Source organism: Cyprinus carpio, unplaced genomic scaffold (assembly GCF_018340385.1).
Source record: "Cyprinus carpio isolate SPL01 unplaced genomic scaffold, ASM1834038v1 S000006791, whole genome shotgun sequence".
NCBI classification, from domain to species: domain Eukaryota; kingdom Metazoa; phylum Chordata; class Actinopteri; order Cypriniformes; family Cyprinidae; genus Cyprinus; species Cyprinus carpio.
Window position 1 is genome coordinate 149,020 of NW_024879378.1, and position 11,474 is coordinate 160,493.

The following is an 11,474-nucleotide window of genomic DNA, read 5'->3' on the forward strand; positions in this document are numbered from 1 at the left end:
AAAGTTTCAAACATTTTTGGCTCCTCCCCCCTTTTCATCTGTATTTTAGTACTGTAGCACCGATTTAAAAAAATTAATTGTGGCTTGATATGGCTTGAACAGGCCACAAAAGTTACATTCTGTAATAAATTAATATAAAACAATTGACCAACATCAGAAATGGGCTGTACATCTGACATGAGCAGGTCCATAAATATATGTAAAATATCCACAATCACAGTAAAGCTGAGACCCAAACAACAATGAACAGAAAAAATAGAATTTAAAGGATTAGATTATTTACCGATCTCCTTGCTACGTGTCTGGAATTGGGGACATTCCAGTTGATTGCTGTCTATGGGAGGGGTCAGACAGCTCTCAGATTCCATCAAAAAATATCTTAGTTTGTGTTCCGACGATGAACAAAGGTCTTACGGGTTTGAAAACAACATGTATTTAATGACAGAATTTTAATTTTTGGGTGAACTATCCCCTTAAATATAAATGCAAATGAGGTGATTAGTGACAAAACAGCTGAGCAAAATGGCAAATCAAACAAAACTGAGTGCAACTGTGACAATTTTTACAGCAGTACTCAAAAAATGCTTTTAATGAGCTGTTCCTTTGTTTTTCAGATGCATTTGGTGTTGATACAGATGGTGTGTCAGTGTTGGAGGGAGATTCAGTCGCTCTACACACTGATGTTAAAATGACCCAACAAGACAGAATTAGATGGTATTTTAATAGCATTTGCATAGCAGAGATAATTTATAACCACAGTAAGATCTGTACAGATGATCAGTGTAAAGAGATATTCAGAGACAGACTGAAGCTGGACAGTCACACGGCTGATCTCACCATCACAAACATCAGAACTACAGACCCTGGAGTTTATAAACTACTGATGAACAGCCGCAACAGTGACATGATCTTCAATGTTTTGTCAGTGGTGAGTCATATATGTTTTATACTTAACTTATATACTGTGTTTATTATAGAAGTGACACTCAAACTGACAAATCATAATTGTTGAGAATTATGTGTGACATTTTTCGACGTTGCACTTTGTCAGTCATTTCAGTGGAATTGTAGGGTAGCAGATGGACTTGCTCTACCTGTTTTCATTCTTGAATGCATCTGTGTCAGCTGTCAAAGAAGAGTCATATGAAAATATCTCAAACAGCACAAGTATTTGATCAAGGTGTGTCTTGTTGGTTTCTTATTTCAGTACCCCTGCCAAAAACAGATAGTTTTGTTTTTAGCACTTAGATGCAAAACTTTGTAGTTCAAAATGAGAGCGTTTGTGAGTTAGTGAATGTACAATGAACAAAACTCTTATGTGCAGTTTAAATGCATCTGATTCACTGGTTTGATTATGTGTTTAACAGACATGTCTGGTTTAAGTGCTCAGCACTGCAAAAACTGTTGACTAAATCCTTTAACACAATGGAAGTGCATCAAAAAAGCCGTAATTATAACTATTAATAATTCACATTTAACTCTGTTAAAGTGGAATTTGGAGAGTTGTCTCAGTGTTTATAATTAAACTGAATGATAAGCCAAAAAAGGTCCTCCAGCAGTTGGTTTGTGTTTCAGGTGTTTCTGCTGCTGAACAAAATTAAACGAAGACAAAGCCAGTGAAAGAAGGAGAATCTGTTACTTTAGATCCTGGTGCAATAAAAAATAATGATGTGATGACATGGTATTTTAAAAACACTTATAGCTGAAATCAGTGGAGATCAGAGTAAGATCTGTACAGATGTTCAGTGTGATGAGAGATTCAGAGACAGACTGGAGCTGGATCATCAGACTGGATCTCTGACCATCACAACAGCCACAGACTCTGGAGATTATGAACTGCAGATCAACAGCAGCAGATTCAGCATTATAAGGAGCTTCAGTGTTACTGTCTCAGGTGAGTGTAATTCAGTCCTTCAGTGCCTTTGAAAAAATTTTATCCTACTGCAAATGTTTCACTGTTGATCATCTCCATCATCTTCACATGCAAATCAAAGCAACAGATATTTGTCACAATGAGTTTTGTCTTGAAACACATTTTAGTTTTGTAGTCAGTTGTTAGATTTTTGTGTGAAATGTATAATTTTCCTATGTAAGCCACTGTTGCTAATAATTATCAATAAATATATAAATAAATATACATCAGGCTACATTCATCAATATCACACGACTTTCTGCTGAAAGTAGAAAGGTGTAGATGTCAGTCAAAAGTACTGGTAAAGTTGATTATCAGTTGATCTCTAGTAATGATGACTGTGTGTCTTTATCTTTTTTAGGTTCAGGTCCACCTTCAGGTGATGTAGTAGGAATATATGCTGCTGTCATTGGTGGTGCTGCTTTTCTTTTGGTCATGGCTGCAGCAGCTGCTTATGTGATTTACATATGTGTAAAAAACAAATCACCTTCAGGAAAAAACAGCAAGTATTACATAGAACTGACTGTACAAAATTGAGATTGATTGTGCAAGCAGAATCTTTTAAATGTTATATATTTTTATCCAAATTGACCAAATTAAGAGTCTGTTATTGTTTTGTCATTGCTTACTAAAAAGGGAACGTTCTCAAAACTTTAGCTAATGTTTCTTCTAGTAACAATAATAGAATGTTTGTTTAAAGTTATCTGGTGACTAACTTAAGTCTGTGGTTATAGTAAGGCAGTTTTTGTTTGAATTTTTGTTTTGAGTTATTTGGTTATTTGGTTATGTTTGTGGTTTTAGTATGGAGGTTGGGTTCAAGTGGTGTGTATCTGTTTGCTTTATGTCTTTCATTCAGAAATCATCACACAGAAACACTAAGCGCACATGTGCTTTTTTTTTTTACTTTAGAATGAAGAACAGAACTCTTTCAATGAAGAAGACATCAGAGAAGAAAAAAAATGAAATTTTATTAAATCAGTGCATAAGACAGATACTCTGCAGATGAATGATGTTAATGAGATGCCCCCTCATCTGACTGACGTTTTCAATCTGTGGCTAATAGAAACAGCATGATATTTATTATTTTAATAGTTTCACTTAAAGGGTACATAAAAGGAAGTTAGGATATGAAGAAAAAAACGGGAAGATTTTTTTATCTCAAATTCTCATCCAAATGGAGAAATAGTGTGTGGCAATACCAAACATTTAAAACAAATGTAAGGCTCCAGCCTATAGTTGCTGCTCATGTATGGACTCTCCCAACCATTAGCTGGCACTGACACTCATGAGGTGTAATGACTCTCCCATCCACTAGGTGGCCCAGCCGTTGTAGAACTCTTTGTGTCACCACTAATTAGGAATTGATTTCTACCACCTGCTGGTCATTATCTTGTTTGTGTTCTGCCTATTTAAGTGTGCCTCTTCCTTAGAATTGTGTTCGAGACGCGGTTGAAACATGGCTGCGCCCGAGGTGGGGACTGAGGTGCGTTCTGGGTTGATGCGCCGACTTACGGTAATGGGAGGACGTGACGTAGCAGAAACGAGTGAGAGTGAGAGTGAGAGTGAGAGTGAGAGTGAGAGTGAGAGTGAGAGTGAGAGTGAGAGTGAGATGGAGAAGGAGGAAGCGGGAGAAACAAATCGTGGATGGGAGAAAGTTATTTCTAGGAAAAAAACAAAAGAGAAGAAGATCTAATAGTGATAATAGTTTAAATGCTAAATCTCTGAAGTCAGTGGAGGATAACACTGGAGGAAATGTAAGACAACAGGAAGAAATAAAGGTAAAACTACAGTTTGATTCGCCATGTTCGTTGAATCCATTGAAGCTATCAAAAGCGTTATACAACGCTGTAGGAACTGTGTCAGTTAAGCCATTAAGAGACGGAAGTTTAATCATTACATGTGTTGATAACAGACAAAAGGACCGTTTTGATTAAAATGATGATCTTGGAGGGGAAAAACGATCAAGTGTGGATTATGGGAGAAGAAAAGAATAGTGCAGGGAGTGATCACAGGGGTCCCAACTGAGTTGACTAATGATGAGATTATGAGTAATGTGACTGGAGCTAAGGTAGAAAGAGTGAAGAGGTTAATGTATAATAAAAACGGGATTAAAAAGGAGAGTTTATCCATACTGTTATCCATGAGAGAGGAGACGTTACCGACAAGAGTTAGGGTAGGATATATGAGCTACCAAGTACGTGAGTACATCCCACCCCCACTCAGATGCTTTAAATGTCAAAAATATGGGCATATAGCAGCAGTATGTAGAGGAAAAGCCAGGTGTGGCAAGTGTGGAGGGGAGGACCATGAGTATGGTAAATGTAAGCAAGGTGTTAAAGTTAAATGCTGTAATTGTGGAGGAGAGCACAGTGCTGCGTACAAAGGGTGTGAGATGCACAAACGTGCAGTAGAGGGTTCAGAGAATTAAAGTAGAGGAAAAGGTAACATATGCCGAAGCAATTAAACAAGTTAAAGGAAAAAAAGAAGCAGAGGTAACAGCAGGAGTTTTGGTCCCGGAATATCGGGACAGAATCAGCAATGGTGCTCTCAGGAAATTAGACAGACCAGAAAAGAGGTTAAGTCAAAATATATCGCAGTGGACAATGTAAAGTTTATAGCCTTCATAGCAGAAGTTATCAATTGCTCTGCTCAAACAACAAGCAAAACTGAGAAAATCAAAATCATAATAAAAGCAGCGCAGAAATACATTGGTGTGGGGGAAATAACTATAGATAGCATCAATGATTTACTACTAGCCGAAGTTGGACGAGAGGAGTCACAAACATTATGGCTCTGTCCATTCTTCAGTGGAATGCCAGAAGCATAATTGCTAATGGTCAGGAGCTAAAGAATTTATTGAGGAATTAGAAGTCAAACCCAATATTATTTGTATACAGGAGACATGGTTAAAACCAACACTAGATTTCATTATATATGGATATACAGTAGTGCGCAAAGACAGGGATACTACAGGAGTGTGGAGTGGCTACATTTATTCAACAGGGATAAATTATAGAAATATTGAATTGAATGTGCTGGTAGATGTAGAAGTAGTCCTGGTGGATATATGGATAGGTAGAACTAAGATTAAAATCATCAACTTTTATAATCCTTGTAAAAAAATCGTGAGAGAAATGCTAGATGGGATGTATGAGGGCGAAAATGGAAAGGTAATATTATGTGGAGATTTTAATGCTCACAACACTCTGTGGGGAGGAACAAAAGTGTATGAAAATGGAAGTACTATTGAGGAATTTATGGATGACAATAAATTAATATGTTTAAATGATGGAAGATGTACTAGATTTGATGCATATCATGGGACAGAATCTGCGTTAGATCTTACGATAGTATCTGATCAGATAGCAGGGGTTAGTCAGTGGGAGGTTAAGGAAAGCTTTCTTGGCAGCGATCATTATGTTATCTGGTTAAGTGTTGGGAATCAAAAAATTGTGTCTAGAAGATAACTGGTTTTCAGATGGAAAATGAGAGAAGCAAATTGGGGGTTGTATAGTTATAAAGTGAATGGTAAGATGATGGAGATAATATCAGATAGGAGTTGTGATGTTGATTAATTAAACTCAAAAATAACAAATGTATTGTGTGTGAGGCAGCGGAGGAGGTTATTGGTAAATCTTCTGGAATGAGGAAAAGGAAAATGGTACCTTGGTGGTCAGATGAATGCAAGGAAGCAGTAAAATTCAGAAATAAAGCCTTCAGAAATGTAAAGTCAAACCATTCATATACAAATTTAATAGAATTTAAAAGAGCACAGGCAAAGGTTAAACAAGTTGTAAGAGAGGCAAAAAGGAAATATTGGTGTGAATTTTGTGGTAAGATTGGGGCAGAAGTTAAAGTGGGTGATGTTTGGAGCATGATTAGGAAAATGGGAGGAATGAGAAGGGAATTCTCTATACCTGTGATTAAAAATAATGAAGTTGAGGCAGTGACTAATCAGGAGAAAGCTGAGATGCTTGCTAAAGGGGTTTGTCAAGGTTCATAGCTCAAAAAACTTAACAGATGGAGAAGTATCATGGAGGGTTAAAGTAATGGAGGAAAATAAAGGATTACTAGGGAAAAAGGTAGATAGTGAGAACGTACTTGATAACGAGTTTACTTTATTTGAGCTTAAGAGCATTAAATGGGGTCAAGAATACTTCACCAGGGAAGGATGGTATATGCTACAAGATGATTAAGGAGATAGATGATGTAGCTAAATGTGTAATTCTAAAACTTTATAACAAGATCTGGGAGCAAGGTAAATTACCTTTGTGTTGGAAACACTCTGTATTGGTTCCTATTGGGAAACCAGGAAAGAACAGGACTGAAGTTAAAAGCTATAGACCAATTGCATTGACGTCGAATTTATGTAAACTAATGGAAAGAATGGTGGGTTAGGAGGTTAATGTATGAGGTTGAAAAGAAAGATCTACTCTCTAAACATCAGAGCGGGTTCCGCAGTGGTCGAAACAACAATGGACCCCTGTAGTTTGTTTTGAGAATCTGATAAGGAAAGCACAAAATAATAAAGAAGTAGTTCTGGCTACTTTTTTTGATATAGAAAAAGCATATGATATGCTATGGAAGGAGGGGTTATTGATCAAGCTGAATAGGATGAACATAGGTGGGAAGATGTTCAATTGGATTAGGGACTTTTTAAAAGACAGAACAATTGAAGTCAGAGTTGGGGTTAATGTTTCCAAGACATATTCTATAGAAAATGGGACACCTCAGGGCAGTGTGTGTAGTCCAGTGTTTTTCAACCTAATGATTAATGACATATTTGAGTCAATAGAAGATATGAGATTAAACAGAGCATTATATGCTGATGATGGAGCTTTGTGGGTAAGAGGGCGTAATATAGAAAACATTACAGCTAAGATGCAACTAGCTATTAACAAGGTTGAAAAATGGGCATTTGAATGGGGTTTTCATTTATCAGTGGAAAAGACACAAGTTATCTGTTTTTCAAAGAAAAGAAATAACCCTAATGTAGAACTAAAGCTATATGGACAACTATTAAAGCAAGTTAATACTATTAGGTACCTGGGAGTGTGGCTTGATGTAAAATTAACGTTTAAGGAACATATCCAAAAAATGTTGGAAAAATGTAAAAAGGGAAATAATGTATTGAAATGTTTAACAGGGTACAAATGGGGAGCTTCAGGAACATCTCTTAAAAGAATTTATATTGCTTTGATTAGATCAGTATTTGATTATGGATGTAGTATTGTGTACCAATCTGCATCAAAGACACAAATCAAAGAACTGGACAGAATGCAGGCTAAAAGTCTAAGAATATGTAGTGGGGCGTTTAGAACATCTCCTGTACCAGCGCTACAAGTATAGACCAGAAGAAATGGCATTAAACCTCCGGCGCCTGAAATTGTGTATGGCTTATTTGGATCAATTTAAAAGGACATAATGCATCACACCCTACTAAGGAAGTCCTAAGTGAGTGTTGGGAATATGGGAGATCGCAGATATGTAGCTTTGGGTGGGATGCCAACAGATTAGCAAATCAGTTAAAGATAGAGGATATACATTGTAGCAAGACCGTGCCTCTGGCAATAACCCCACCTTGGTTGTTTTGTTCTCCTAGGGTAATCATAGAAACAAAAGATATGGTAGGGCAGTATATTGAGTATGTGTTACAATACTGCAAAAATATATACAGACGCATCAAAGGATTCTGAGGGTAAGACTGGAATTGGGGTGTATATTCCTGAATCAGGGATATATATCAAAAAGCGAACTACTGATCATTTATCTATCTATACTGCGGAGATGGTAGCCATTATCATTGCATTGCAATGGCTAGAAGAGGCTAGGCTCCCTAAAGCTGTTATCTGCTCTGATTCTATGTCATCATTAACATCTATTCAGAATGGTGAATCAGGGTGTAGACAGGACCTCCTGAATGAAATCAATCAAATCATGTTTACAATTAATCAACAGGGAACAATAGTGCAGTTTGTATGGGTTCCCGCACACAAAGGTATAGAAGGGAATGAACAAGCTGACAAACTTGCAAAAGAGGCAACAAAAGGAAGAGGAAATTCAAATAAATGTTCTACTTAGTAAGTCAGAGATAAAGGTAATAATCAACAAAAAAGTGAATGCAATGTGGCAGTGTCTGAGTGGGATCAGGAGGAGAAGGGGGTAGACATTTATATATAAATTACAACAAGAAATATCAAGGAAAAGGACCAGTTACACAAATAGACAGGAGGAGGTTTGGTTTAACAGATTACGAATAGGACCACACTGGTTTAAATAGCAATTTATTTATCATAAAGAAACATCCATCTGGGAATTGTGAGGTTTGTGGAGAGAGAGAAGATGTGGAGCATGTTCTTTTAAGATGTAGAAGGTTTAATAGGGAACGAGAAATACTGAAAAGGGCAGTTAATACAGCTAAGAAAGTATTCTCCTTGGAAACATTATTGGCAGAGCCCAGGTCAGGAAGCATAAATAGCTCTATAGTAGCCATTCATCAAAGATACAACACAGTTATGCATGTAGGATTTAGAATATATATATATTTTTTTTTTTTTTTTTTTTTTTAGGATTTCAGTTTCTTTAAAAACCCCAAAATGAACTGCACCTCAGTCCAGCAGATGGCGGTAATACACTTTGTTTGTAAACTGCCATAAAACTCAACAGAAGAAGAAGAAGAAGAAGAGGTAAACTGCCATAAAACTCAACAGAAGAGGAAGTGTAACGGGAAAACGCTTCATCTTGTGGCACCAAAACGGAGGGTAACGCTTGAATTGTTGGAAAACGAACAGCGTGAAGTCAGCATACGGGAGGCTTGTTGGAGTGCGACTGAGTCGTGAACTGGACTGGGAATGGTATGGAAGTGTAAGGGGAAGTGATGTTTCAGGAAGTGAATGTGAGGAATGGAAGAAAGGGGGAAAGTGGAGCATGGATGAAAGTCAGGGGCAAAAAGCGGGAAAAAAAAGGATAAATTCAAAATCTAGTGATGAAGAGGAAATAAGTAGTATAGCGGAAAGGAGTAAAGTAGAATACAAAGTATTGTGAAATTGGTTCGTGAGGATCTACATTTGGAAGATTGGAGTCCAATACAACTAACCAAAGCAATACATAAGGGACTTTGGAGAGGTAGGGAGCACAAAAAAAGCTGAGAAATGGATGTCTGAGATGGTTACATGTAAGGATGAAGGATAGTAAAAGAAAGGCAATCAGAATTAATAAAATAAATGGCAAAGGAGTCATGTGTTCAGTGGTGTTTGACAAGAACTTGTAAGGGGAGTAATTTCAGGGTAATCCCATTAAGGGAATCTGTGGATGATGTCGAGGGGAAGCATAAATAATGCCAACTGGGTAAAGTGAAGCAAAACGACTACAAAGACGAGACGCGATGGAGTTATTACTGATGGTCCTCCTCATTGGTGATAACATGTGAAGATAAACTTCCAGAAAGGGTATTTGTTGGATACATGAGTTATGAAGTTAAGATGTATATTCCACCACCACTTTAGAGTTTTTAAGTGTCAAAAGTATGGACATGTAGCTGCAGTGTGTAAGGGGAAACAAAGATGTAGTAGGTGTAGTGGAGAGCATGAGTATGGGAAGTGTGATGAGGATGCAAAGTTTTAAAATGTAGTAACTGTGGGGGGGAACACAGCTCAGCATACAGAGGATGTGAAGTAAGCAAGAGAATGCAGGAAGTACAGAGGCTCAAAGTAAATCAGAAGGTTTATCTTATGCGGAAGCAACAAAGACTGATTAAAAGGGCAGTGGTAGGGTCCAGCTTCAAATGTTAAAGAGGGAAGACAGTGTAACAAAGTGTGACAAAATCAAAGAAACATTGATTGTATCAAAAATAACTTTGTTATTCATGGATGAGATCGTCAATTGTTCAGCACAGACAACAAGGAGGACAGAGAGAATTAAAATTATAGTGTAGATCCGCTGAGAAAATCTTGAGAGTTGTTGTGGGCATCAGTCAGAGACACTTTGAATGAAGAGGTACACACAATCGCAAGGATGGGTTGGATCGGGTTAATGGTCTTGAATATATTGCAATGGATTGCCCGGAGTTTAATAGTGAATGGACAGGAATTAAAAAATTATGTTGAAATCGTGTGTAAAACCCAGTGTTATTTGTATACAGGAAACTTGGATGATTCCCAAATTGGAATTAGTATTAAAGGATATTCCTCAGTAAGGAGAGATAGAGAAAATGGAAAAGGGGGGAGGTTATAACATTTATACAAAAAGGCATTCAGTATAGGAAAATTTAAAAGAGGGAAAGATCTAGAATACATTGTTGAGATTTGGTCAAAAGAGGGTAATATAGAAATAAATTTTTATAATCCATGTAGGCAGTTAGAATCAAGTAAATTAGCAGAAATTTGGAAGGATACAAAAAGGGAGAGTGATATGGTGTGGTGATTTTAATGCCATAGCACACTGTGGGGGGGTTAAGAATGATGGTAATGGGGATGTGATTCTAGAGTTTATGGATGAAGAAGAGTTAGTTTGTCTTAATGATGGTTCAGGTACAAGAATGGATTGTTGTTAGGGGAACAGAATCAGCAATAGACCTCACATTAGCTACAATTACATTAGCAGGACAAGTGTGAGTGGAGGTTTTGAAGGACAACGCTATACGGTAGTGATCACTTCCCCTATTAAAAATCAGGTAGGAATGGAGGTTGTAATTGAACGTGAAGTTAAAAATGAGAGATGGATTTTAGAGAAAGCAGATTGGGAAAAAATTTAGAGAGATTAGTGAGGAAATTATGTCAGCAGTAGATAGAAAAAAAAATACAGATATTGAAAGTTTGTGTAAAGATATTAGTGTTGGGAATAATCAGGGCTGCAAGTGTAGCCATTCCAAAATCTAAACCTAAGAAGCTAGGTAAAATAGTACCATGGTGGACCAGTGAGTGCAAAAAAGCAATTAAAGATCGGAATAAAGTTTTTAGAGTTTTGTAAAGAACACATAATTATCAAAACCTAATTGAATTTAAGAAATCTCAAGCAGTTGTAAGGAAAACCATAAGGGAGGCGAAGAATGTTGTGTGGAGAAGGTTCTGTGACTCAATAGGAAGAACTACTCCAGTGGAGAGAGTTTGGGGCATGATAAAAGAAAATGAAAGGAGTGGAAAAGAATATGATTATCTGGGATATCCGGGCGGTCAAAATGTTATCACTAATAGTAATGGCAGAAGCAGAGATAATGGCTAAGACACTTTAGTAAGGTACATAGTAATGAAAACCTTAGTCAACAGAAAAGAGGGCAAGAGCAGAAACAGTTGGAAATTATCGACAAGAATTTGATAATACAGATATGATAGGAGGGGTGTTGAATGAATTATTCACAATAACTGAACGTAATAATGGCATTGAGGAAATTATGTAAATCGTTCTCTGGGGGGGATGGACATTTGTTATGCTATGTTGGGACTTAACTGATAAAGGAAAGGAAGTGTTAATGTGTCTTTACAATAAGGGGTTTGGACGGTGGACTATATTCCAAGAGGAATGAAAGAATCAATAATTATTCCCTATTAAAAAAACCTGGGAAAGC